Source organism: Elaeis guineensis, chromosome 7 (assembly GCF_000442705.2).
Source record: "Elaeis guineensis isolate ETL-2024a chromosome 7, EG11, whole genome shotgun sequence".
Taxonomy (NCBI): domain Eukaryota; kingdom Viridiplantae; phylum Streptophyta; class Magnoliopsida; order Arecales; family Arecaceae; genus Elaeis; species Elaeis guineensis.
In genome coordinates this window covers 12889059-12901537 of record NC_025999.2, presented here as the reverse complement: position 1 = coordinate 12901537, position 12479 = coordinate 12889059, and positions in this window count along the sequence as shown.

Below are 12479 nucleotides of genomic sequence, written 5' to 3'. Positions count from 1 at the left end.
GATTTTTGCACCAACAGGATTGGCGCTAGAGGAAGGACCTGTGTCTTCGTAGTACCCTTATTCTTAAAGGAGCACTCAACGGGACCGCCTCCGGTCATCTTTTTCGACATCCTCTCCTCCTTCCCCCACTAGATCTTCGCCCGATGCCTCCCCGCAAAGCACCCACTCGGCGATCCACGGCCTCCGCAACTAGATCTCAGGCTCCAGCCTCACCTCCAGTTTCCCAGGCTCCTCCTCCTCTTCCGGCGACAGCGGTCGGCATAGAGCAGTCCGATGATCGGCCCCCGACCAATTTCGCCAACACCATCTCGGGAGAATCCCGGCAAGGAACAACCGATGTATTGGCTGGACCTCCCAAGTGACAAAGGATTGGGGAATCCATAACCTTTACTGAAGAAGACGCTCAGGGAGTTCAATTCCCTCACAACGATGCGGTTGTAGTTTTTTTAAATATAGCCAATTACAACGTGCGCCGCATTCTTGTCGACAATGAAAGTTCGGCCGACATTTTGTTCTACGACGTCTTCTCAAAAATGTCCATCCTTGACGGTCATTTGGGGCCGATTAGCTCCCTTCTGGTAGGGTTTACCGATGATGCTGTCCCCATAGAGGGGGTAATAACTTTGACTGTAACTGCGGGTCGATATCCAAGACAATCCCAGGCTCCGGTGGATTTCCTGGTGGTGAAGGCACCGTCAGCCTACAACGCAATCCTTGGCCGACCTGGCCTCAACGCTCTTCGGGCTGTGATGTCAACCTATCATTTGAAATTGAAATTCCCTACTAACCAGGGGGTCGGAGAAGTCAAGGGAGACCAGGCCCTGGCCAGACACTGCTACAACATAGATTTGCAAAGAAGTGACCAATATGACCTCTGTCCGGTTGATGGATTGGACACCCGCGATGATCTCGCTGAGGAAAGGGGCGGCCCAATCGAAGATCTGGTTTCGATCCCTTTGAATGATGGGAATACGGAGCATATGGTGAAGATCGGCTCCAACCTGGGGGAAGAGGTGCGGACGCAGCTCAGTGATTTCCTATGAAAGAATGCGGATGTTTTCGCTTGGGTTCCAGCAGACATGCCGGAGATTGATGCAGAAGTCATGGAACATCGTCTGGTTGTCGATCCAAAGCATCGACCGACAAAAGAAAAAATTTGAGGTCATGCATCGGAAAAGCAAAAAGCGATAGCCAAAGAAGTGGATAAACTCCTGAAAGCCAGATTCATCAGAGAGATCAACTATCCTGACTGGATCTCCAACGTTGTCCTAGTCAAAAAGGCAAATGGCAAGTGGAGGATGTGTATAGACTTCAAAAAGCTGAATAAAGCCTGTCCAAAGGACAGCTACCCTCTGCCCAGGATTGATCAACTGGTGGACGCAACCTCGGGCCATGAGCTTCTCACCTTTATGGATGCATTCTCTGGCTATAATCAAATTAGAATGTCACCGAAAGATGAAGAAAAGACTGCTTTCATTACTAACCACGGTCTTTACTGTTACAGGGTCATGCCTTTCGGCCTCAAAAATGCTGGTGCAACCTATCAGCGGCTGGTGAACAAAATCTTCAAGGAGCAGATCGGCCACAACATGGAGGTCTATGTGGACGACATGCTCGTGAAAAGCAAATCTTCAGCAAACCACGTCACCGACCTCGAGGAGACCTTTGGCGCCCTCCAAAAATATAAGATGAAGCTGAACCCGACTAAGTATACTTTTGGAGTGACCTCGGGAAAGTTCCTGAGCTTCATGGTATCGGGGCGCGGGATTGAAGCCAATCCAGAGAAAATTCACGCCATCCAGGAGATGGCCGCCCTGAAGTCGATAAAAGAGGTTCAGCGCCTTACAAGGAGGGTGGCGGCTCTGAATCGCTTCATTGCGAGGTCGGTCGAACGGTGCTTACCCTTCTTCCAAACCCTCAAGCGATCGAGGAACTTCTGTTGGACCACTAAGTGTCAACAGGCGTTCGAAGAACTAAGGAGCTATCTCGGCTCACCTCCGCTATTGGCGAAGCCCGAGCCAGGGAAGGAGCTATTTTTGTACCTGGCGGTCTCCCCTATGGCTCTCGCAGTAGTTCTTGTCAAGGAAGAAGCAAAAATTCAACAGTTAATCTACTACATCAGTCGCGCATTGAGAGACGCCGAAACCAGCCGATCAAGGCGATTCTGCACTGGGCGGATGCCTCCGGAAGGATAGCGAAATGGGCGATCGAGCTCACAGAATTCGATATCAACTATCAACCAAGACCGACAGTGAAAGCCCAGATATTGGCAGATTTTATAGTAGAATGCACTATCTCGGAGGAGGCCGAACCTGAACAAGGTGAAATTGACGGCCTGGAGCCCCGACTGAAGTCCCCTGAAGAAGAAGCAGACCCCCCTGATAGCTTTTGGGCCCTCTACGTAGATGGATCCTCCAACATGTCGGGCGTGGGTGCGGGCTTGATCTTGATCAACCCGGAGGGGATCGTCGCAGAGTACGCACTGCGCTTCGAATTCTCCGCAACAAACAATGGAGCAGAATATGAAGCTCTGATCACAAGATTGAGGATCGCCAAAGAATTGGGAGTAGATCGGCTCCAAGTTCACAGCGACTCCCAATTGGTAGTGGGACAAGTCAGCGAAAACTATGAAGCACGGGAGGACAGCATGGCTAAGTATCTTGAAAAGGTAAAGGAGCTCATCCCCACCTTTAGTAGCTTCAACATCAGGCAGATTCCAAGAATGAAAAATACCAGGACCGATCTTCTCTCCAAGCTGGCTACGCTGGCTCCGACTGAATTGCCCAAGGGCATTCTCTTTGAAGTTCTGAAGTGCCCAAGTACGAAAGAATTGCGGCCCGTGATGAAAATTGACCATGAGTCTAGTTGTATCGACCCACTGGTGGCATATCTCAGGGATGGGGTTCTCCCTCATGATGCAAAAGAAGCTCGGAAGCTCAGAAATCAAGCCTCCTGATACATCCTTTATGAGGACAAGTTGTACAAGAGATCATACTCTTTGCCCCTTTTAAAATATCTCCGGCCTTGGGAAGCTGACTATGCCTTGTGGGAGGTGCATGAAGGAATCTGCGAAAGCCATCTGGAGGCTAGATCCTTATCCCATAAGTTGCTCCACCAAGGGTATTACTGGCCGACGATGTATCGTGACTCTATTGAATACGTCAGAAAGTATGACCAATGTCAGAGATATGCCAATATCCAGAGACAGCCCGCCGCTGAGCTTACACCCTTGAGCGCTCCATGGCCATTCGCGCAATGGGAAATGGATATCCTTGGACCCTTTCCCATGGTGTCGGGGTAGAGGAAGTTCCTCCTGGTAGCAATAGACTATTTCACCAAGTGGGTTGAAGCCGAACCACTGGCAAAAATCACAGAAGCTAAAGTGCAAGACTTCGTCTGGAAGTCAATCGTTTGCAGGTTCGGCCTGTCGAGAACCCTAATTACTGATAACGGGCGGCAATTTGCGGGGGCAAGATTCACCAAATTTTGTGAAGACCTAAATATCTCCCACAACTTCACATCGATAGCCCATCCTCAGGCCAACGGCGAAGCCGAAGTGACCAACAGAACTCTGCTGCAAGGAATCAAGACAAGGCTCGAAAAAATGAAGGGAATTTGGGCAGACAAACTTTATCATGTGTTGTGGGCGTACCGAACTACCCAAAGACTGCCTATGGGGGAGACCCCCTTCGCTCTGGCCTTCAGAACGGAGGCTGTTATCCCAATTGAGCTCAAACTCCCGTCGGCACGAGTCGTGGCATTCAACGAACATCACAATTTGCAAGATCTTAAAGCCAACCTTGACTTGTTGGAAGAAAAGAGGGAGGTAGCCCAAGTTCGGATGGTAGCCTACAGACAGAAAGTCGCCTGCTATTATAATTCCTGGGTCAAAAACAAAGTCTTTAGAGCAGGAGACCTAGTGCTTCGACGAGCCGCTATCTCGCAACCTCAGGATCGAGGGAAGCTTGCCCCGAATTGGGAAGCCCGTACGAAGTCAAGGAAGTAGTCCGGCCCGAAACTTATTACCTCAAAGAGCTTGGAGGAGCAGACCTCCCGCGACCATGAAGCTCAGAAAACTTACGAATGTATTACCGATAGCTTTATTTTAAACAAAAGTTTCATATCCAATGTCTTCTCTCTTGGCACGAGCCTATATCGACAGGACAATCGAAATAAACCGTGTTAGGGATAGGAGGAGAACCTCGTCCTAACAGGAGCAAGGTCGAAGGCTCGATTATTTTTAGATCGGATGGAGGGAGAGGCCCTACAGCACCCATACGCGCCCCCACAGCCATGTTAGGGACAGGAGGAGAACCTCGCCCTAACATGAGCAAGGTCGAAGGCTCGGTTATTTTTAGATCGGATGGGGGAGAGGCCCTACAGCGCCCATACGCACCCCCATAGTCATGTTAGGGACAGGAGGAGAACCTTGCCCTAACATGAGCAAGGTCGAAGACCCGATTATTTTTAGACTGGATGGGGGGAGAGGCCCTACAGTGCCCATACGCGCCCCCACAGCCATGTTAGGGACAGGAGGAGAACATCGTCCTAACATGAGCAAGGTCGAAGGCCCGATTATTTTTAGACTGGATGGGGGGAGAGGCCCTACAGCACCTATACGCGTCCCCACAGCCATGTTAGGGACAGGAGGAGAACCTCGCCCTAACATGAGCAAGGTCGAAGGTCCGGTTATTTTTAGATCGAATGGGGGGAGAGGCCCTACAGCGCCCATATGCACCCCCGCAGCCCTGTTAAGGACAGGAGGAGAACCTCGCCCTAACTTGAGCAAAGTTGAAGGCCCAATTGCTCTGAGACCGGATGGGGGGAGAGGCCCTGTAACGCCCATACGTGCCCCCACAGCCCTATTAGGAGCGGGGGAAGAACCTCATCATAATCTGAGCTGAGATCGACCGCATCAGAAATAGGGGAAGAACATCATCCTGACACCGACTAAGGTCCGATCATTCGAGACCAGATAAGAAAAAGAGAACCTTCTCAGTGGCCCCTCCGCGCTCCCGCGACCCCACTAAGAGCAGAAGAAAAACCCTCACTCGAGAAAAGAAAAAGGAAAAAGGGGAGGGGAGTTAAAAAGGAAAACGACGAACTACATCAGCGATGAATGGAAAATAAATTACATCAAAGATGCAGGAAATCTCGTCTCAGCGAGGATTGGGGTTCTTATCAAAATCTCTGGTCTTCAAGAAAGCTCTCAACACAGGCCAAGGATAAGACGGCTTCCTCAGGACGACGAGAAGCTCAGACCTCCGAGCTCGAACTCTGAAAGGAGGTGTCAAACCCGAGTGGCCCCAGACAAATTTACGGCCATAAACAAAAGGACAAGTCAATGCGATGGCAATCGGGTACCTCTGAACGACATCGATATCGAGCAGGGCAAAGGCCGAAAGGGGCTCGACAAACGATAATTCAACACGTGAGTAAAAGAGGTAACGAAAAATTCCCTTCTCATGTCATTAATTAAGTATACATTACAGGGCCCTTGAGGCTGAAGAAGAAAGATGACAAGAAAAGCAAGCTGACGTGGCAACAACCAAGGACCTCTGGACGACATCGGCATCAAAAAAAAAAAAAGAAGAGAGAGGAAAAAGGGGGGGGATACAACAATAACAATAGTGAATGAAAGAAGTACGACAGGCGATGATTCGATGCAAAGCGCGAACAAGGTAACAAAAATCTCCTTTTCATTTTTGATTAACAAGGTGTACGTTACAAAGCCCTGAGGGCCGAAGAAAAAAGAACATTGCTACAAGACTTGAAAAGAATACATTAGAGACCGCTTCAAGCTTTCGACTTCTCCTTCCGGCTTCATTCTGCTTAGCAGTATTTCCCAGTGCGTGTGATGAACCCATCGGCTCTCGCCCCCCGCCTCATTCCACTCCATTGCCGAAACCCCAACCCTAGGGGGAAAAGGGGGGGATAGAATTCAAGGGGCGGCGGCAGCGACGGCAGCGGCTACGACGACCTATATTGGAAAAAATTGGAAGTACCCCGGAGGCCGTGATGACACTAGAGGCATGCACCACCACCGTGTGCTCCCCGACAACCACCATCCTAGGTACTTCGGTGAGGTCGGCATGCGCTACTTCCACCGCCCCCACAACAAGTTCTACTCTCCCGACATCAGCACCGACCGCCTCTGGTCCCTCGACCCCGACGACGTCAAGAAACCCACCACAGCTTATGAAGGTAACTCCACCCCCTTGACCGGTGTTGCCCCACTCAACTACTTCGAAATTCTCGAACAGGATGCGCTCACCGACCGATTCTGTTATTAAATCCTTGTTGTTGAAGGAATTCTCCCTCGAGCCCCCTTCAAAGCTGCGGGAACCCTCAGTGGCAGTTCGACAGCCGCTGAACTTGCAGGCCACTGTCTCCCCCCTCCTACTCCTCTCGATCCATAGCATCCCCTCGAGATTGACCTCTGGGGCAGGAGCCCCGGTGGGAGAACTCTCCGAAAGGGTTTGGAAGATTGAAGGCAGTGGGGGGCCGGCGGAGATGGCGAAGATTGGCACGAAGAATGCTTGGAGTCGAAAAGGATGCCGATGGGTGGCTAAATTCTCAGACAGAAGAAAGGCGTCGTCTGGACTCTCAGGTGAAATGAAGTCCCTGGAGGGAAGGAGGGGATTTAAATAAGCAATGGGGCCTGGCGCAGTTATGGTGGCGGATATCCCTAGGACAACCAATGCCCGCCACGTGTCCCACTCATCGTGGTGCAGGGCTGACCGCTGGCGGGACCATTATGGCGTGGCGCTTGGGATTACGCTCCAGTGGAAATTCCGAAAGGACTCTTCAGATCGCCCCGATTTGAAAAGACTACAGCACGCGCGCATTAAATGCTGAGATTTTCGAAGACGGTCGCGTGCGGGATTCGAGAGGGCAACTTCGGTTGTGAAAATTTCTCTGTACTTCCTTCATTCAAAACTCAAACTCAAAAGTAGGGAGACTGGTGTTGGGTACAAAATACCCCTCAGTCGAAGTTTGTGTCGGGAGTGACCCTTCAGGGATTCTACCGATGCCCGACCTTCGGCGACATCTTTTCGAACCTCCCCGGCAGCCGAGCCTCCGCAATGTTCTCGAGTTCTGCCGACGGATAAACCTCCACCAGTGTTGACCGAATTCTCCGCGACGAATGAACTCCCTCCAGGTGTCTACGGTGGTCGACCACCTTCCAGACTTCATCCGGACTCCTACGGGAGCCGGACCTCGTCTCCGACTCCGGCTGCAGGAAGACTTCATCCGGACTCCTACGGGAGCCGGACTTCATCCCCGACTCCGACTGCAGGAAGACTTCATCTAGACTCCTACGGGAGCCGGACTTCGTCCCCGACTCCGGCTCCAGGAAGACTTCATCCGGACTCCTACGGGGGCCGGACTTCATCCCCGACTCCAGCTGCAGGAAGACTTCATCCGGACTCCTACGGGGGCCGGACTTCATCCCCGACTCTGGCTGCAGGAAGACTTCATCCGGACTCCTACGGGAGCCAGACTTCATCCCTGACTCCGGCTGCAGGAAGACTTCATCCGGACTCCTACGGGAGCCGGACTTCATCTCCAACTCCGACTGCAGGAAGACTTCATCCGGACTCCTACGGGAGTCGGACTTCATCCCCGACTCCGGCTACAGGAAGACTTCATCCAGACTCCTACGGGAGTCGGACTTCATCCCCGACTCCGATTGCGGGAAGACTTCATCCGGATTCCCACGGGAGCCGGACTTCATCCCCGACTCCGACTGCAGGTAGTCTCCATCCGGACTCCTACGGGAGACGGACTCCGGACTACTACCACAAGCGATCTACCCCGAGCTTCTACTACAAGGGGTCTACTTCGAATTTCTACTACGAGCAGTCCGCACCGGATTTTCACTGTAAGCCTCCACCCGAGCTTCCATTGTGGATGAATTCCTTCTGGGTTTCTGTTGCAGGCAGGCTTCGGTCGAGATTCCTCGATAAATGATCCTCATCCGGGCTTCTACGAAAATCGAACTCCAACCGAACTTCTGTAGCGGATAGATTTCGGGCGAACTCCTACGATACACAAAATCCGACAGCTGGACCCCTCCTGCGGATGAACCTCTCCAGCGCCATCCGACGTCCACTGCCGGTTGGCCCTCAATCGAATTCTACATGAAATCGAACCTCGTCTGCGGAAAGCCTCTGACCAAGCTCCTACAGCAAGTGGCCCTCACCTGCAGTATTAACGCCCAAGGTGCCCAATGGTAGAAGGTTCTCCAGCGACATCCGAGCTCCTCTCAGATGGATGGCTACCTCTCTCCGCCAGGCACCTCAACCGAGCTTCGGCCAACAGGCCTCCACTCCCTAGCAGGCCACAGTAATGGCCACGACTCTGCTCCACTTCCCACGATGGATTCTATGTGGCTCCTCCACTCTCTGACAAGTCGCGACAACGGACGCCGCTCCACTCCCCGCAACAGGCTCCACGTGGTAGGCCAAGGTGATGGCCACGATTTCACTCCACTACTCTTCATAACAAACTCCTCCGGGCACCGAGCGGCCCACTGCCAGACGGTTACAAACGTCGCTATCAGTCTGTTGCACCCTCTGCCTATAAAAGGGAGACCCCAGATACATTATTCTCTAAGCTCTAATCTCTATTTAAAAAACTCTGCTAAAATTTCCGTTCGAGCACTCCATTCTTGTTGAGGCAGAGAACTGACTTGAGCATCGGAGGGTCTTGTCGGAGCACCCCCAACTCCGGTTTAGACTTCCTTTGCAGGTCTCGATGGTGACCGCGGCTCCCTCGACTCCAGCTTCTCCGACGTCGGTGGATTTTTGCACCAACAAGCATCAAGGAAGAGTTTACTTCTTATGGACTTGTGTAGGATAACTATACATTTCTTCATATATTTAAAAAAAAAAATTCCAAGTTCTTCATGTTGAGTAACCGGGCCTCTTTGCCTAAGTAAGCATTGAGTTTCACATCCAAAGATATGAAGGGCAAAGAAGCTTTGTTGTAAAGTTAGTTTTAACTCGTAGCCTGTTTGATTCGAGCAATTAGGTCCGAGGGGTATTCTATATCTAGTGCCCTAAAGCCATCTAGTTTGGGAGTCATTGGCTGAAAATTTACTACATAGATCAAACAAAACCTTAAGGGATAAAAATAATTTAAAAAAAATTCAAAAAAAGTTTAGTGTTCTTAGTTTAACTCTTATATTGATTAATATTAATACTCCAATGACATACCTCACTTACACTCTACTGTATATCAGTGGCCTTTTTAAAATTGTTTGGTGAAATTTGAGACTTTAAGTTAAATGATACTTAAATCTAAATTCTTTCTTTACTCGAGGATGAGCAAAGCTCAAGTTGAGAAGTATGATAAGTGATATATTTTCATATTTATTATAGATATTTTTGATAATTTATGGTGTTAACATCTTCTTAAGAACCTAATTTCATGAATTTATTAAATTTTCTTGAAAAATAAGTAATTTTAAAAAAAATATGAAATTAGATATATTTATGAAAAATAAGATGTTAATTTAATTGAGTAATTTAAGTATCAAAATAAAAAAAAAATTAAAAAATTTAATACATATTTTTTTTTAAATTTTTTAGATAAACATCGGAGCAAAAATGGAGCCAAAATATCTCAAAAAATCTTAAAAATAGCCTCCGATGCATGGTGGGCCGGTCAGTTGGTCCACAGAGCCAGGGCGCGATCCATCAAAAATAATACACGATCCACAAGCATGGTCTACAGGTGGTGGAAGCCTCTTTTGCACGATCCAACGACTGACATTTATCCTGACCTAGATCCGACGGTCCAGAAGTGATCTATCACGCAATCGGACGGCTGAGGGCGTTCCTGACTTTGAATAGAAGACCAGAAGCACTGATCAACGGCCTAGATCTCATCTGAAGCACGATCGAATGGTCAGAATCAAATCTGACCCTAATAAGGAGTAAAAGGCTGATTTTTGGGCTGATTTGAGCGGTCCAATCCAGATCCAACAGCTAGAAAAATTCTTAAGGATTTTTATATGATTTCTAAGGGTTTTAGGACTCCTTTTTCTACCAAAAAATATAAAAAATTTACCTATAAATAGGAGGTCCGGAAATAAGTTTTAGGAGAAAAAATTAGAGAAAAAGCAAGAAAAAAATAGAGAAAAAAATCAAGGAGATTTAGGGATCAAATATTGAGAGATTATGGAGCTAGAGAGCTTGATGCATGGCTAAATCCCTTCAATCTAAGAATATGATGAAGCCTGTAAATGAGTTTTTATTATTTTTTTATATTTAATTTTTATACAATAAAATTATACTTTTATTTCATATCTTTTTATTTTTTTTTGAAGTATTGATCCAGCCTACATGGCCTATACCCTCTATTGACGTGCCGTGATCTCTGGATACGGTACGTACTTTGGAGAGATAGATCATAGTATGTGAGATTAAACTTTAGATCTTATAATTGAATTTAGATAGTTTATACTCCAATAAAACGAGCTGTGATCTACTGATACAGTTCATAATCCTTAGAGATAAGCTATGCTAATACCTTAATTATAAGAATTAATATTGCAACATAAAAAAAAATAAATAAATCTAATTTGCATGATGGATTCAAAATTTTTGGATTATTTTTTTGAATTATTTTTTTTCATAATTTAATTTATACTTTTAATTGAATTCTTGCGATTCTATTTCTTTTAAATCCTTCTTGTTGCCCAGCTATGCAACCCAAGAGGGGGGGGTGAATTGGGTTTCTAAAAAATTTAAGCCCAACTGATTACTTATGAAGAACAAAACAAAGACTTTAAATCAATATTAATTACCTAAAGCAGTATTACAAGGATATAATAAAGAAATAAGATAAAACGATAAAGCACACCACAAACACAAAGATTTATAGTGGTTCGGTGCTAACCTTGCACCTACATCCACTCCCCAAGATCCTACTTGGGAATTTCAATCCACTATCCTTTGTATTCAACCCGAATACAAAACGTCGGAAACTCCGACACTAGCTATCCCAAACTAGATCACTTGTTTCTCGGGTACAAGTAAACCCAAAACACTCCGATTTCAGGTTCGGATTAACCTTTCCTTGTTTTGAAAATCCTCCAAAAACAAGAACAAAAACTCACAAAGAGTTAGAAAATTTTGAGCACAGATTAATACAATAACAGCTCCTTTAAATGAGCGAATATAACAATAAAAGCTTTACTCAAATGAAGAACCCCTTTTTCGGATTTTCTCAAAGTGGATGAATGCTTGAATGCTTGAGAAGAGGTTGATTGTTGATTGAAGATCTCTTGAAAGTTTTGAACGATCTCTAGATCAAGGTTGAAACAATAGGCGTGAAAGATTCTCTCCTTGAAAGATCTTGCTTTTCTCTTTCACAATCTCTCTGGTATATTGTGGATCCTCTCTCTTTTTCTTTTTGGATTTTTCGTTGATCTCAGGCTTTTTCGTGCAGATTTTGGATCCTCTCTTCTGTTCTTCACGTTTTTGATTTCACGTTTGATCCGCTATTTAATCTGCAATTTCTTTCATCATTTTAAGCATTTTGTAGCATTAGAAGCAAGAGAAAATAATTTAGGTAGATAAAGAGCCGTTAGAGCAATTTTAGGAAGCATAAATGGCAATTAAAATGGGCAAAAAAATAGCCGTTGCTGACATTTCCCATCGCAGGGGTCGACTCATGCATCAGGAGTCGACTCATGAGTCGACTTCTGTTGCACAGACCAGAAGGTCTGATTTCTGGATTTTTCGGCTCAAATCAGCAGAGGTCGACTCATGAGTCGACTCATGCCTTGTGGATCGACTCATGAGTCGACTCACAGGTCGTGCCAAGTCAAAAATCCAGCGTGCCATGGGAATTTTTTGCGTGCCAATCAGCTCACAGTACCATGAGTTGACTCATGAGTCGACTCATGCACTTCAAATCTTCATAACTTCAAAAATATAAGTCCAAATACAATAAAATTTTCATCAATAGTTTACAAATCATTTGTTCTATCAAATGATACTATCAAATCAGGATTTTAATGAAATTATGATTTTACCCTTGAAGAGCATAAGGACTTTTTCATTTTAAAATTATTTGTATCCCTTCAATCTGCTTTGTAATCATCAAAATCAATCTAGGAGCAACAATCTCCCCCTTTTTGATGATGACAAAATATTTGAACAAAAATATTTATGTTAATGCATTAATTTCAAAAGAATCCATTATAGGTGTATATGCTTGAAAAGAGTATGATTCTTTTGGCATGTAATATAAATGCAAAAATAGTTTGTCCATTTTTTTAAAGATTTGAAAAGGGTATTAGATCATTTTGAGTTTAAGATATATCAGAGCAAGAGAAGATAGATAAATTTTGCAATGTATCAGAGCAAGAAAAATAATTTTTACAATGATATCAGAAAAGATTTTACAATGTATCAGAGCAAGAAAATTTTATATATATCAGAGAAAATTTCACACTGTATTAG